General features: G+C 37.2%; 1 pseudogene; it reads right to left on the bottom strand.

Annotated features, from left to right (window-relative positions):
• Window positions 1-1,100: 1,100 nt before the first annotated feature.
• Window positions 1,101-2,359, bottom strand: LOC134730202 (histone-lysine N-methyltransferase SETMAR-like; annotated as a pseudogene).
• Window positions 2,360-15,884: the final 13,525 nt, after the last annotated feature.

The raw sequence follows: 15,884 nt of genomic DNA on the forward strand, positions 1-15,884 counted from the left end.
AATGGGGAAGAAACCCCATCCTGCAACAAGATAAAAGACATAAAGCTCTTAACACAAGCCTAGCTGTCAAAAATGGTTTGACCTTAGTATTATTAGCTGCCAAGCAGTGAGCCATGCATTTTTGATAATCATCTAGAATTTTTTTCAAAATAGCTACAAACTGAGACAAATTCTCCTTTTAGGGTAAAGAAGCAGAGACTCAGAAAAGTAAATACCTTCCCCCAAATCATTCAGCTCTTCTGGGCTGGAGTTAGGAGTAACACTATTCTCTGTCTGACTCTAAGGTCCAGGCTTTATGCATTAAACAAAGATGCCTCTTCTTTCTGCAGTTACTGATGACTTATATTTGCAATCGTATATATAGTACAATTATTATTTTAAAATTATTGAGAAAAAATATAATGGAATATAGCAGAAAATATGCTGTCTTTCACAGATTGATGATTTGTGATGTAGCACATCTACTAGATGGGGAATTTTAAAATTTGCATGTAGCTGTAGCAGAATGTGGGAATAGACATATGTCACTCTGTGATTTTGAAGATAGTTAATATCTTGTTGGGTATACAACATTACTTGATGTCAGGAAAACAAATTGTCTGACTTAATGAGCAAGAAAAGTGACATACTTGCCTAGAGAACATGATAGACCTAACAAAAATGCATGGGGAGTTCGAAACTGATCATTAGGACTAGCAGAAAAGTATGTAAATGGTTATAAGATCAATAACAATTGAATGGGTGATAATTAAGGAAACAAAAACTGTAAGGGATGTTTGGATATGTATAAATAAGTGTTTATTATGCCCTAAATTGTAAGTCAAATGATATATGTTGACTGAGTTACATCTTATAACATTAAAAAATTCCTAAGGACACAAGAATAAGGAAAGTTCTCTCTCCATCAACCATAGAGGTAATAGCATGGTTAGGAAAGGAGACTTTGGAGCCAGCACCTTACTGGTGCTTTTTCTAATATTTATAACATTATTTAATCACTCTTTGCCTCAATTTTTTAAAATATTAGGCTGGTACAAAGGTACTTGTGGTTTTGGACCATGAATTTTAAATCATTATAACCAGGCTCAAACACATCTTTATTAATCAAAATAGGAACCATTACAATCAACACAATTTTGCCAATGAGAAATCAGTTTGTTTATTTTTATAGCATAAAAATCTGTGCTTTGGGATTTGACAAACTCTTGGAAAGCATTTTCTGCATCCTGCTGGCTGTGGAATCATTTTCCCCACAAAAAGTTGTCGAGATGCCTGAAGAAGTGGTAGTTGGTAGGCAAGAGGTCAGGTGAATAAGGTGGATGAGACAAGACTTCGTAGCTTTGAAGCATTAGTTGTGCGAAATCTGGTTGGGTATTGTTACGGAGAAGAATCGTGCCCTTTGTGTTGACCAGTGCTGGCTGCAGGCATTCCACTTTTCGGTGCATCTCATCGATTTGCTGAGCATACTTCTCAGATGTAATGGTTTCTCCATGATTCAGAAAGCTGTGGTGGATCACACTGGCAGCAGACCACCAAACAGTGATCATGACCTTTTTTTGGTGCAATTTTGGTCTTGGGAAATGCTTTGGAACTTCTTCTTGGTCCAACCACTGAGCTAGTCATCACCAGTTGTCATAATTTTTATCACACGTCACAATCCAATTGAGAAATGGTTCATTGTTGTTGCCTAGAATAAGAGAAAACAACACTTCAAATGACAATTTTTTTAAATTTTCACTCAGCTCATGAGGCACCCACTTATTGAGCTTTTTCACCTTTCCAATTTGCTTCAAATGCCAAACAACCATAGAATGGTCAACGTTGAGTTCTTTGGCAACTTCTCGTGTAGTTGTAAGAGGATCAGTTTCAATGATTGCTCTCAATTGGTTGTTGTCAGCTTCTGATGGCCAGCCACTATGCTCCTTATCTTCAAGGCTCTCGTCTTCTTTGCAAAACTTCTTGAACTACCACTGCACCATTTGTTTGCAGTTCCTGGGCCAAATGTATTGCTGTTGCGAGTTGTCTCTGTTGCTTTGCAATCCATTTTGGACTCAAATTAGAAAATTGCTAGAATTTTATTTTTGTCTAACATCATTTCCATAGTCTAAAATAAACATAGTAATAAATCATTAGCAAAAAAAAAAAGCAAGAAATGCCCATTGAAATGATGTATAACATAACCACATTTATTTAAGAAAGTATCCTAATATCAAATGGCAAATTCCAACAATGCAAAAACCGTAATTACTTTTGTACTCACCTAAGATGGGAATATAATAGTCTTTACCTCATAGGTTATTTAGTTGCCTGAATAAGACAAAACAAAATGTAAAGTGCAGAGTTCTGTGCTTTGTACATATTCAACACTTGGTGAAACATAGCTTTTATTATTTCTGTTGCTGCTTAACATGCTTCATTTTGTCCGTGGCTTCCTTGACTCTTTCCAGAAGAATCTTGAGAAGCAAACTGCGTTATGGTTGAGACAGATTTGATCCAGACCATTCTTATTTTTAGTCGCACAACTAAACTCCTAGATGAGTTGGGAATCACCAAGCAAGTTAATTAAATATTGTTAGAAAAGAGTCCTCTTTGAGAACCTCTTCAAAGCTGTATCTATTGAGCTTGCCAGGTGCCCCAGGAGGTCAATTAGGAAAATGAGCTAAACTGAAACTAACAATCAAGACTTTATTCATTTACTGTGACAATGTAAGCAAGTAGACAAAAAGAAAGGCATCAACTCCCAGTGTTCCATTTCTTCCTGCAGGATGGCAATAGGAGAGGGTCTGAAGACAAAGCAGCATAGGTGGGGGAATGATCTCAATGCTGAGGAGCCCTAAACAAGGGCTCCTTCATTCTTATGGACCTAACGAGCCCAGGAAGAAAAAGGAGGATTGGCTAACAAAGGAATAGCAGAGACCATGAGTGGAGAAGAGTGCCTTAGCCAAGGTCTTCTGATAAGGAGGCCTCAAAATGGAGGTTCCTGGTCTAGGAATGCAAATATTCTTATGCGCATAGCTGGCCTTGGAAGGCCTGAGTCCTTGACTCAAGCTCCTCCAGACACTGAAATGCACTGGGTGTGCACCAAGTTTGGTATGTGGAGGGCAATTTTCCCCTGTGAGGCCTGCCAAGGAAAGCAAGTCATTGCCTATGGTCAGGCCTGAAAGGTCACACAGAGGATTTTGGCCTTCAGCCAGACTCCTCACTGTCTGCAGATAATTTGTGTATGCTGTTTCATTACATTGGATTTACTCTTAAACAAAATCTCAGAACACAACTTTAAAAATAAATGGCATATTTCTCACACTATGAAAAAATTAATTCCCACTTTCTAAAACAAATCCAAACCAAAAAAAAAAAAAAAAAAAAAAAAAGTCACTTTTCCTTCTGCACAAAAATGCATTTAAACAAAAATTTTCATTTGGCATAAATTGTTGACATTTTGCCAGGGTCATTTTCGTGCCAATATCTACCTCAACCTTGGCAAAAAAGAAAGTAGATTTTGTTTGCTTTTACATGTTGAAATTGCATATTCACCATGATATGTAGTAGGAGCAATAACTAATAATAAAAACTATGATTTTTGAGTACTTACTATTTACCTAGTACTGCTTAAAATTTTTATTTTCTGTGTAATAAGAGTAATCTATAAGATAGAATCAGAAAAAGACAAAAACCAAAAAAAGACCCAAAACAATAAATCACCAACTTGTTTATTTTTACCAACTTGTTTATTTTTACCAACTTGTTTCGTATACTTTCAAATCTACTCAATGCACTTTTTCATACCTGATATTAAGTTGTAAAGACAATTTTGTGACTTTTTTCCTACTCTTAGAAAATAAGATTAAAATGTCTAGACCAGTTTACTAATCTCAACACTCAAGTTTATTTATTGAGGCTTCTTCCCTTTGCTAGTTTAAAATTCATTTAGGCTGTGAGGCCTACAGTGGGGAAGGGTGTTGTGACCGATTCTCATTTCTTCTTCTTAGATATCTTCAACTTATACTTCCTCCTTCCTAGGCAGTATCTTACATCCCAGGATTGGAACTGATGCAGAGGAAATGAAAATTAAGGAAAGGTCTTTATTAATTACTCAAAATAATCTGGCTCAGATATTTTCTAGGTATAGCAGGGTCTCAATGGCAATCTGTTTTGTCATTGGGAGATTATATTTTTTCCTTAGAGGGAACCTTTCTTGGTACCTCTTTTTGTAGCCTCCTTAATAGTTTCATGCTCCTTTTCTAGCTGGTTACTTCACACATCTCTCTCCCCTGATACACACATACACATACACACACACACACACACACACACACACACACAAATGCATATAATGACCTATAACAGGCATCTTGCCTCTTGTTTCTGAGGTTACCTTATGCGAGGCATAAATTACTCACGGATGGAGTTAATTTAAAAGGACCCTAGTGTGGCTCATGGGACTCACAGCATATGTAAGAAATCAACACTTTCATCAGTGAAGGGAAGCACAGCCTCCTTCGAGCAAAGCCACCCTTCTGCACTGTTCCAACAAGCCAACAGCTCCATCTGCAGCTCTAATGTTTTATACTTCTCATACTCAAAATGTGTTAGACGACATATCACCACCCCACAAATAACCTAGTCCTAAAAAACTCCTCTCTGTGTAACTATGGCCTTCTTACACTCTTGATGTAGGCTTTCTATGTGAGGTAGTAATGGCTGTGCTGCCCCACATGGGTGGCTTAGCTAATCAGTTTGCAATGTATGGGATGTGAGCAATGTGCATTCGCAGGCTGTGTGACTCAAACTGAAAATGAGGGAAACAGGATAACTTGTAGCTTTTCATTATACATACATAAACAAACAACAGATAAGTTTCTAATGCTTTCTAGCTGGTGATGATGTGCTTTTTTTTTTTTTTTAATGCAACAAGGCTGTTTACTTCACCTGGGTGCAGGCGCACTGAGCCCGAAAAGAATCAAAGAAGGGAGATAGGGGTGGAGCCGTTTTATAGGATTTGGGTAGGTAGTGGAAAATTTTAGCCAAAGGGGCTGTTCTCTGGTGGACAGGGGTGGGGGTCATAAGGTGGTCATTGGGGGAGCTTCTGAGCCAGGAGAAGGAATTTCACAAGGTAATGTCATCAGTTAAGGCAGGAAACAGCCATTTTCACTTGTTTTGTGATTCTTCACTTACTTCAGGCCATCTGGATGTATACGTGCAGGCTTGGGCTCAGAGGCCTGACATTTCTGTCTTCTTATATTAATAAGAAAAATAAAATAAAATAGTGTTGAAGTGTTGGGGCAGCGAAAATTTTGCGGGAGTGTTATGGAGAGATAATGGGCGATATTTCTCAAGGCTGCTTCAAGCGGGGTTAGGGGTGGCGTGGGAAGCTAGAGTGGGAGAGATTAAGCTGAATGAAGATTTTGTGGTAAGGGGTGATATTGTGGGGTTGTTAGAAGGAGCATTTTTTGTATTAGAATGATTGATGATGGCCTGGATAGGGTTTTGGATGAATTGAGAAACTAAACAGAAGACACAAGGTCTGAATAAGAGAAGGAGAAAAACAGGCACTAAAGGACTAAGAATTGGGAGGATCCAGGACATCCAATTTGAGTGCCCAAGGGGGATCAGCGTAATTACTTGCTTGGTTGGCAAGTTTAGGCTCTATCCTTGAGATTTTTTATGTTATCATGTACCAGGCCAGATTGATTTAGGTAAAAACAACACTTACCATTTAGAAATATACACAGTCCTTTTTTTTTTTTTTTTTTTTTTTTTTTTAGCAGTGAGTAAATTGAGGCCTCAGCAGTTTTGGAGGAAAGAGAAATGCAAAGCCAGCAATTGTTTGTTAAAGGATTAGAAACTGCTAGGAGAGAGTGAGTGAGATTGATAGTGTGGAGATAGCTGGGGAGAGGTAGAGGGTGGCATAAGAACGGGAATAAGGATAAGAGTGACTATAAAAGTAAAGAATAGGACTTCATCAGGGTGAAAAGTATTGGAGTGTACCCTGTCAGCTTTCTAGGCTTGGTGATGATGTGCTTATTTAAAAATCTCAAGTTCTTCCCAAGATGTTTTAAATGGAATTTTGGTTGTATCATTTATTTTGTCTTCAAATGCAATAAGTCATTTTTTGTAAGGTCTGGGCCATTCTGTCAGAAATAAAAAGAAAACTATCAGGTACTTTGGGCAGAATTAATCTTCAAAGGAGTTTGGCAAGTTTTGAACTTGCTTTACATTTCTGTCTGCATGGAAATTGCAAGACTGTGACTCTAAACTGTAGCTTGCAGCAATATTCTCTTCCCTAAGGGGGAATCTGCATAATTTTCTCTCTTCTACTCTCCTTTTGAGAATTTTGGGCAAAATTTTATAATATCGTAGTAGCATATGGCATTATTAGTAAGGCCTTATATAAAAAGCTTTTATTATGAATATCGTGAAAATCTTTTTTATTGTCAAAAACATACCATATCCTTCCCATAAATTGGTTGAGAGTTGGATCTCTCTCTCTGGAGAGAAAAAAGAAATCTGACTCAAAATTCAACTTGTTTTTAACTCTAGTTCCTGGAAATTCTATGGAGAAAAAAAAAAAAAGGAAATTTATTTCCTAATCCTATTTCATGGGAAAACTTACCTTAAAAAATGATTTCATTTCTAGCTCTGATTTAATTAGCATCTATAAGGGCAGTAGATCAGGTAACTCACAGACCTATTGAAAGAGTCTTCAATCAATATATATTGATGTATAAGTAGTCAGTCTTGTTAAGCTCTAGATTTTTCTTTTTCCAATAATATGTGTGGCCAAACGTTATAGATGGTCCATGTGAATGTAAAGTCCACCGACTTTCTTTCCAGGCTAGGTATAAGTGGAAGTATTATTAAACTATTGCTGTTTAACACATTATCATCAAACATAGCAGCTTTGAACAATAGACATTCATTATTTCCAAGTTTCTGTGGATTAGGAATTGAGGAGAGGCTTAGCTGGGTGGTTCTGGCTCAGAGTCTATCAAAAGTTGCATTTGGGATATTGGCCAGAGCTGCTGTCATCTGAAAGCTTGAGTGGGGCTTAAAACTCTGCTGCTAAGATGTGTCACTCATGGTAGCCATTGGCAGAGGGCTTTAATTTATCTCTGGCTATTGGCAAGAGATCTCAGATCCAAGAGTTGGCAAAATGAAAACCACAATATCTTTTACGGCCCAATCATAGAAGTACATTCCATCATTTCTGCAATATCCTAGTGGTCACATTGGTCTGCCCAACTTAATGTGATAAGGGACCATACAAAGAGATGAAAAACATGAAAGAGGAATCATTGAGGGTCATGCTGGAGCATGAACACCATACTCTGCCCTCAGATTACCAAAGATGATTCATGTTCTCCCTTACATACAAAATTTACCTCTCCACAGTCCTTTAGACAACAAAAGTTCCTTCCCATTATAGCATCAGATCAAAATCTAGAATCTCCTCATATAAATCAGGTCCAGGTACAGATGTCACTTTTCAAGTATACTTCTTTAAGTGCTGTTGCCAAGTATGTTTTCTTTCAATCTAGAGACCTGTGAACAAAAGTGACAAATTGTCTGATTCTTCCACCAAAACACAATGGTAAATGGAGTCATAGTCATAAAATATTTAGTGGACAAATTGTCAAAGTCATGCTAGGACATCTCCTCTAATTATAGGGCAAATTATTGCATTTCATGTTTCCTATCACAGTGGCAGAACTTCAGTTCCTGGTGGGCCTCTGTGAGATCTGGAGACAGTATACTATACATCTAGGGGAAATGTTCTGGTCAAGGTAATGGGTGTTACAAAGGGCTAGCAGCTGTGCATAGAGCCCTGAGCAGGAATTTTCTCAGCAGCAGGTCCAGGCTGTGATGCAAGAAGCCCTATCTCTTGGAACATTGTATCTGGCAGACCCTTCAATTATGGTGGTATCAATGGTGAAAAAAGACCCTGAAGACTATGAGGCAAAATGTATGGGGAAGTCCTAATGTAGAGCCCTGGGGTGATAAATCAAGGCTATCATAGCCACTGCAGATAATTCAACGTCTTTTGAGAAAAACAAAATACTCCTATCATACTACTTGCTCCTAATAGAGACATCATGCCTAATGATGGAACACCACACATCCAAAACTCTCCATTATGAAAGGAGCCTTATGGGACCCACAAAGTCACGAGACACACTCAACATTGTAAGTTACGTCTGGGCTCTAACATAATAAGAGCCAGAGGGTATAAACAAAGTGCTTGAGCAGTGTGCAACCTTAAGATATCCCCAGGGATCCTGCCTCTTGTATTCCCACTCTTGCATAATCCCCTCCTGCATTGTTTTAGGCTGGGCATATGTGACCAGTAAAATCTGGCAGAAGTAATGGAATACCACTTTCAAGATAGGGTTATAAAAGACACTGCGGCATTTATTTCTGTTACATTCTTTCATTCTCCTTCTCTCTCCTCACTGTCTCTGGGGAAGTTAGGTGCTATGTTGAGATCAATCCTATAGATAAGCTTACATGGTGAGTAACTGAAGCTTCCTGCCAACAGCTAGGTGAGTGAGATTGCAGTGGACCTTTCATCCCTAATCAAGTCTCCAGAAACTGTAGCCCCAGATGACAGCTTTATTGCAACCTCATGTGTGACCCTGAGTCAGAACTAACCAGCTAATCTACTTCCTGATTCATGACTCTCAGAAACTGTGTAAGAAAATAAATGTTTTCTTTTGTTCATTTTATGCTGCTATTTTTGAGATAATTTGTTATGTTGCAATGTATTGCTTTGTCTGGGACTGTCCCAGTTGTATCACTAATTGTTCTATATCTCAGGAAGTGCACCAGATCAAAACACACCAGAACAACTGGTCATGTATAAGTAACACAAGTAGAAACCCAAAACCTTATGTACTCACCAGTCTTGCCCCAGTAATCTTTCCTCATGTTGTGCCTATGGCTGTATGGGGCCCCATACGACCAGCTGGGAAAAAAAAAATCCTAAAGTTTGTTTATGTTTGGTTCAATTTAGTATGTAGATACAAGCCAAAAATGGATGTCAGCTTCACAATGGCCTCATTTAGGTATAGCTTTGAAAGCCAATAACAAGGGAACATTTATTCCCTCAATGAAAAGAGGCTTGAAAGCTGTGTAACTTGATCTTTGCATTGTTTAGAAGAATAACTGACCCTGGATTAATATGTATACAAACTCATGGATTGTGATAAAGATCTGGCAAGCAAGCCTATAAAAGACCTGAAAGTATAAAGAATGGAAGTATAAAGCAAGCCTTTCAAAGACCTGAAAGTATAAATATCTTTCTACTAGAAAGATCTAGGAAAATAAGGGATGCCAACAATGATCTTAAAGGAGCTGTTGCCCAATTGTAAATGGAGAAATTGATCTATGTGGTCCATTAGATTAAACAGTGGTACATGCAGTGATGTGGCAAGCATATCTCCATTTGTGGAAGGTCTTTACGCCCAGCTGCAGGCTGTGTGCTCATCACAGAGCCTCCTCTTGTCAATTTCTTCAGTGCATCCTCAGGTGTAAAGAACCACCTTGGCTGGAGTGATGCTTGTCCTTAGAGAGCCTGCCTCTAGTGATTGAGTGATACAGCACTGTAACAGGCAAGCTATTTCTGCGTAGTTCAAGACACTCTGATAGGCAGTTCTTTCTCCAATCTCTTTTTTTTTTTTTTTTTTTTTTTTTGAGAGGGAGTCTTGCTCTTGTCACCCAGGCTGGAGTGCAATAGCACGATCTCAACTCACTGCAACCTCCGCCTCCCAGGTTGAAGTGATTCTCCTGCCTCAGCCTCCTGAGTTGGTGAGATTACAGGTGCCCACCACCACGCCCAGCTAATTTTAATATTTTTAGTACAGCCGGGGTTTCACCATGTTGGCCAGGCTGGTCTGGAACTTCTGACCTGGTGACTCACCCACCTAGGCCTCCAAACCAATCTCCTTTCTAAATTGTTTGGAGACAGGCATTTTCAGGCCTGTATCGTAGTTTGACACTCTCTTTTGTGCAGTCCTGCTTCTTCCCCCTTCCTCCACAAATGTGGATTCCCAATCAACAGCTGACACCCCAAATACCTTCTCAGTGTCTGTTTTCAGAGCACCCATCCTGTGACAGTGATCGTCCCAGGAGCAGTTCAGGCAAAATACCTCATAAATTTGAGAATTAGGTAAATAGTATGCAGGGAGTTTCACGTTAGAGGGGAAGTGAGCCTCTCTGTTCAAGTTGTGGTGATTCTAGTTTATGTATCTCCATCTTCAGTAGCCGATGTTAAGCAATCTAAATAAACTTGAGCAGGTTATCACTTCCTGGATGAGTATTCCTGAGTCTTAAGAAGGAAATGCTTGTAGCTGAAAATTATTCCTTTTGTTGCCCAGAATTTCTTCCCCTATCTCTGGTAACTGAACTGAAATGTCCCTACTTATGCACGTGGCAGCCTCTTCACCTCTTCAAGTATTTATTTGAGTGTCACCCTCTCAGTAAGGGCTTTTCTTGCCACCCTATTTAACCTTGCAACCCTTTCCCTCCACCAATCTTTATCCCAAGTCCTTGTATTTTTTCCCCATAATCCTCATCACCTATCAACATAGTTTACTTGCTTATCTAATTTACTCACTTTTTAAATAGAATATATGTTCTATAAATGCAGACACTTTTTATCACTTTTATTTTTCAGAGTTATCTTTCCGACACAAAACTTGTTTGGAACATAGAGGGCACTTAATAAATGTATCACATAAATAAATAAATTCTTCTGGGGACTTGCCCATTACTGCCCTGCCAGTTTATATGTTTGGGATGTGGTTACCCAGATCAAAGGACTTAAGTTCGGTCAAACAGAGCTAGCAATTCCTTGACTGTAGTTACTGTTCATAAAAGGATATGTGTCTAATTCAAGCCAAAAACATTTAGTTTTCCAGCACTTCTTTTTTCTTTTCTTATTATACTTTAAGTTCTAGGGTACATGTGCAGAACGTGCAGTTTTGTTACATAGGTTTACATGTGCCATGAAGGTTTACTGCACCCATCAACCCGTCACCTACATTAGGTATTTCTCCTAATGTTATCCCTCCCCTAGCTCCCCACCCTGCAACACGACCCAGTGTGTGATGTTCCCCTCCCTGTGTCCATGTGTTCTCATTGTTCACCTCCCACTTATGAGTGAGAACATGTGGTGTTTGTTTTTTTGTTCTTGTGATAGTTTGCTGAGAATGATGGTTTCCAGCTCATCCATGTCCCTGCAAATGACATGAACTCATCCTTTATATGGCTGCGTAGTATTCCATGTTGTAAGGAAGGGATCCAGTTTAAATTTTCTGCATATGGCTAGCCAGTTTTTCCAGCACCATTTATTAATTAGGGAGTCCTTTTGCCATTGCTTGTTTTTGTTATGTTTGCCAAAATCAGATGGTTGTGAATGTGATGTCTTATTTCTCAGATTTCTATTCTGTTCCATTGTCTGCTTTTGTACCAGTACCATGCTGTTTTTGTTACTGTATCCGTATAGTATAGTTTGAAGTTGGGTAGTGTGATGCCTCCAGCTTTGTTCTTTTTGCTTAGGATTGCCTTGGCTATTTGGGCTCTTTTTTGGTTCCATGTTAATTTTAAAGTAGTTTTTTTTTTTTTTTTCTAATTCTGTGAAGAAAGTAAGGGGTAGTTTTTCTCGTTTTTTCTTTTTTCTTTCTTTTTTTTTTTTTTTTTTTTGAGACTGAGTCTCGCTCTGTTGCCCAGGCTGGAGTGCAGTGGTGAGATCTCGGCTCACTGCAAGCTCCACCTCCTGATTTCACACCATTCTCCTGCCTCAGCCTGCCCAGTAGCTGGGACTACAGGTGCCTGCCACCACGCCCGGCTAACTTTTTTTGTATTTTTAGTAGAGATGGGGTTTCACTGTGTTAGCCAGGATGGTCTCTATCTCCTGAACTCATGATCCACCCACCTTGGCCTCCCAAAGTACTGGGATTACAGGTGTAAGTCACCCCACCCGGCCTGTAAATGGTAGTTTAATGAAAGTAGCATTGAATCTCTAAATTACTTAGACAGTATGGCCATTTTCACAATATTGATTCTTCCTATCCATGAGCATGGAATGTTTTTCCATTTGTTTGTGTCCTCTCTGATTTCCTTGAACAGTGTACCACATTTTCTTTACCCAATCTGAGAAGACTAATTTCTAAGCTTATCTTCCCATACTAAGTTCTGCTGGTGAGCTATGCAGATATATCCCTAGACATGTTGTTCATACTGACTTTATTTTTCCATACAGTCTACATATTTTAGAAAATATTTTTGTTCTTAGTTTGGAAAATAATACAACACTAATAATTCATTAATAATAGTAAAATCATATGTGACTTTTCAGTTTCATTTTGTGAGATTCTGATTATTATCTTACCAAGTATTCCTGAGGTTTGTTTATCCCACAGCATATGGCTACTTTTTGACCACATTATAGAAAAAAATATAATTTTTCTAAATGTAACAACCATTGATTTCTTTTGTCTGAGTAAACCATAGACACTTTTAATGATTATAAAGAAATATTTTTAATTTTATATACTTTAGAAAGTAACAAATGGTATAATTAGATAAATAATAATCATAATCTCATCTCCTAAATATAAGCACCATTAGTTTTTCTTTCTCCAAATATTTTTATATGTGTGCCTATGTTAAATAGATAATTAGAATAATATATAGTGGTACGTTAATAAGACATTGTAACTTAAATGTTTCCAAATTTCCCCATTTCAGGTTTTTTTTCTTTCCTTTAATTATCCAATTAGATAGCTAGAACCTCTATACTAGTTTCTATAAACAATCTAGCATAGCAACCTCCTCTTGATTTGCAGTAATTCCTATGAGATAATTTTTCCTTGATATTTCTTTCTGACTAAAAGATTTAAAATAGTGGATTTGCTGAAAGGTTTCATAATTCTTCTTCACCATGTATTATTTTCCATTACAGCTCTTGCATTTCTTCATTTTGTCATCGAGCCTCTCAATCATTCAGTCACAATTTTGGTTATGTCACTTATTACTCATTCATTTTTACTGATCAATTTGACAAGTCATTATAACAAGTTTACTAGCCACTATGTAACACATTTGAGATACAGAGATAAGACAGAGGTAAAGAAGTTTCCTTTAATAATGAACTGATCAATTTGACAAGTCATTATAACAAGTTTACTAGCCACTATGTAACACATTTGAGATACAGAGATAAGACAGAGGTAAAGAAGTTTCCTTTAATAATGAACTGATCAATTTGACAAGTCATTATAACAAGTTTACTAGCCACTATGTAACACATTTGAGATACAGAGATAAGACAGAGGTAAAGAAGTTTCCTTTAATAATGAAGCTAAAATCTACCTCTCTTTAAAAAAGGGTGTAGATGAAAGCTTGCCATAATCAGTCCGCTGGCCTTCTTAAACAAATTTGGATATTGTGCAATGTAGCATGGCGGTAATGTGAGTGTGGAAACTTAATTACTCCAATATCTTGCCCTATGAAAGTAATTATCTCAATTCATTTTAATTCATCACTTTATCCGAAACAGTTGAGTCTACCACTTCAAGGCAACAATTTCAAATGTACTAAATAATGTTTATGATAAAAATAAAACACTTGATATGTTAACTATTGATCCAGACATCTGCATGTGTTTGGGAAATGATTTGTCATATAATTTAATTTTCTTTCTAAACAAACATTAAATCAGTGGGCTTGCCATTTGTTGGGTATGCCTGCTTGTTTCTTTCGGGTGATCGTCATCTGTTCAATGGAGTTTTTATAATCAACATCTTAATTAAATACCTATTTCTTTTCAGTCTACATCTAAATTTATTGATCTATCATGCTGTTAGCATCAAAAATCAGACAGTGAGCAGATACATTAAGGATAATGACAGAAATAATCACTTATATAGTATTTTTTCCCACTAAGGCTTTAAAATAACACACACACATGCAGACACACACACACACACACACACACACTTTGATTTATATGATAGCCACTATAAAATTAGTGGATTTATCTGTGTGCAGTGTAATGCACTGGTAATCCCAGCTACTTGGAAGGCTGGAGTGGGAGGATTACTTGAGTCCAGGATTTTGAGGCCAGCCTGGACAGCATAGTGAGACCATACCTCTTTAAAAATAAAATAAAATAGCCAAATTTAAAACTCTGAAAGGAAGTTTTCCTTCTCACCCCTTTGAACATAAATTTTATATCACACTTATCTCATATATGATTTCCTATCTGTGAACAATGTGATAAAGCCAGATTGCTGCTCTCAAATTTAGATAACCAGTCATTTGTTCACTGGAAATCTATGTCTATTCTGCCTTTCATTCATTGCCTTGCTTACTTTTAAAGGTTCATATGAAGAGAAAATTTGAATATTGTATTTGTAACAGTTTAAATACAACCAGATGTGCAAGGATAGTGATAACAATAGGCATAAAAAATTTCATGGAATGTTCAGAGGGTCCTTTGCCCCCAACTAGATTTTATGCTCTGAAGAACACATAAGATGAAAAATTTACTAAACAAAGTGAAGGGTCTGAAAACAAATAATAGTGAATATGTATAGGAAATGCTATTTACTAGTTTTTTTAAGGCTTATCTAAGCCGTGTAATTCTGTCCCAGAGATATACCTAGGTTGGTCATAACTACATCTAAAGTGAGTGACTTTAATGAATATTTTAAATGGTAATTACTTATAGTTTATATTGGGTATTGCTTTAAAACTCAAATTAGATTGAATGTCAACTTGACATTTTATTTGACCCTGCAATTCTTGTGAAATACTGTAAAGGGAATTTATGGTTGTTATAAATAAATTTATTTTAAAAAATCACTTTTACTGACTGTTTAACATAATAAGATAGATAAATACCTGGTAAATTTGATATTCATCATTAAAATATCCATGCATGTGCAGATAAAAATATGAATAACTGCTGACTAATACCTTCTAAAGAGGAAGATAGAAAACCATGTCCTGAAAATACTTATTTATTCATTTATCCTGTAATGTGAGATACACTTATTCAAAATATGGACTGTGTCAGGCATTGTCCTAAGTAATGGAAGAGAAGTGGTATAGAAAAGCAAATGGGCTTCACAGTATATAATTTTATAGGTTACACTGGGGAGAAAATTATCAATCATACAATCCTACTTACGAATATTTAAATATACACCGAAGTAAGTGCTCTGTAGGAAAGATGTATGAGTCACTGAAACTTTTTAGAAGAAACTTACCTAGATCTTTGATTTTAGAAAAGACTTCTTTAAAATATGTGATACTTAAGTTGATACACTATAGATGTGTAAGAGTTAAGTACCAAATACATAGCCCCTGTGGTGAAGGACAGACAATTTGAAGAAATGACAAAGAACCAGGGTGACAGGAACACACAGAAAAATGGAGAAAGTGGTACAAGATTAGCTAAGAGAGTTAAAGCAGAGTCCAGAAAATGCAATTAAGTAGGCTAGAAATAATAGGTAGCCAATGAAAAATGTCAAAAAGAATGATAGTAGAGATGGGGCATAATTTGAACTAAATTTTCTTTTTTTTAAAGTAATTTTATTGTGATATAATTTACATATAGAGTATACAGTACAATGTGCCCTTTATAAAGTATGCAGATCTATCAATTTTGACCAGTGCATACAATCAGATAAAAAGTTGTCGGGCCAGTCGCAGTGGCTCACGCCTATAATCCCAGCACTTTGGGAGGCCGAGGTGGGCGGATCACGAGGTCAGGAGATTGAGACCATCCTAGCCAACATGGTGAAACCCTGTCTCTACTAATAATACTAAAAAATTAGCCAGGCATTTTGGCGCGCACCTGTAGTCCCAGCTACTCGGGA

The sequence above is a fragment of the Pan paniscus genome, chromosome 3 (genome assembly GCF_029289425.2).
Source record: "Pan paniscus chromosome 3, NHGRI_mPanPan1-v2.0_pri, whole genome shotgun sequence".
Taxonomy (NCBI): domain Eukaryota; kingdom Metazoa; phylum Chordata; class Mammalia; order Primates; family Hominidae; genus Pan; species Pan paniscus.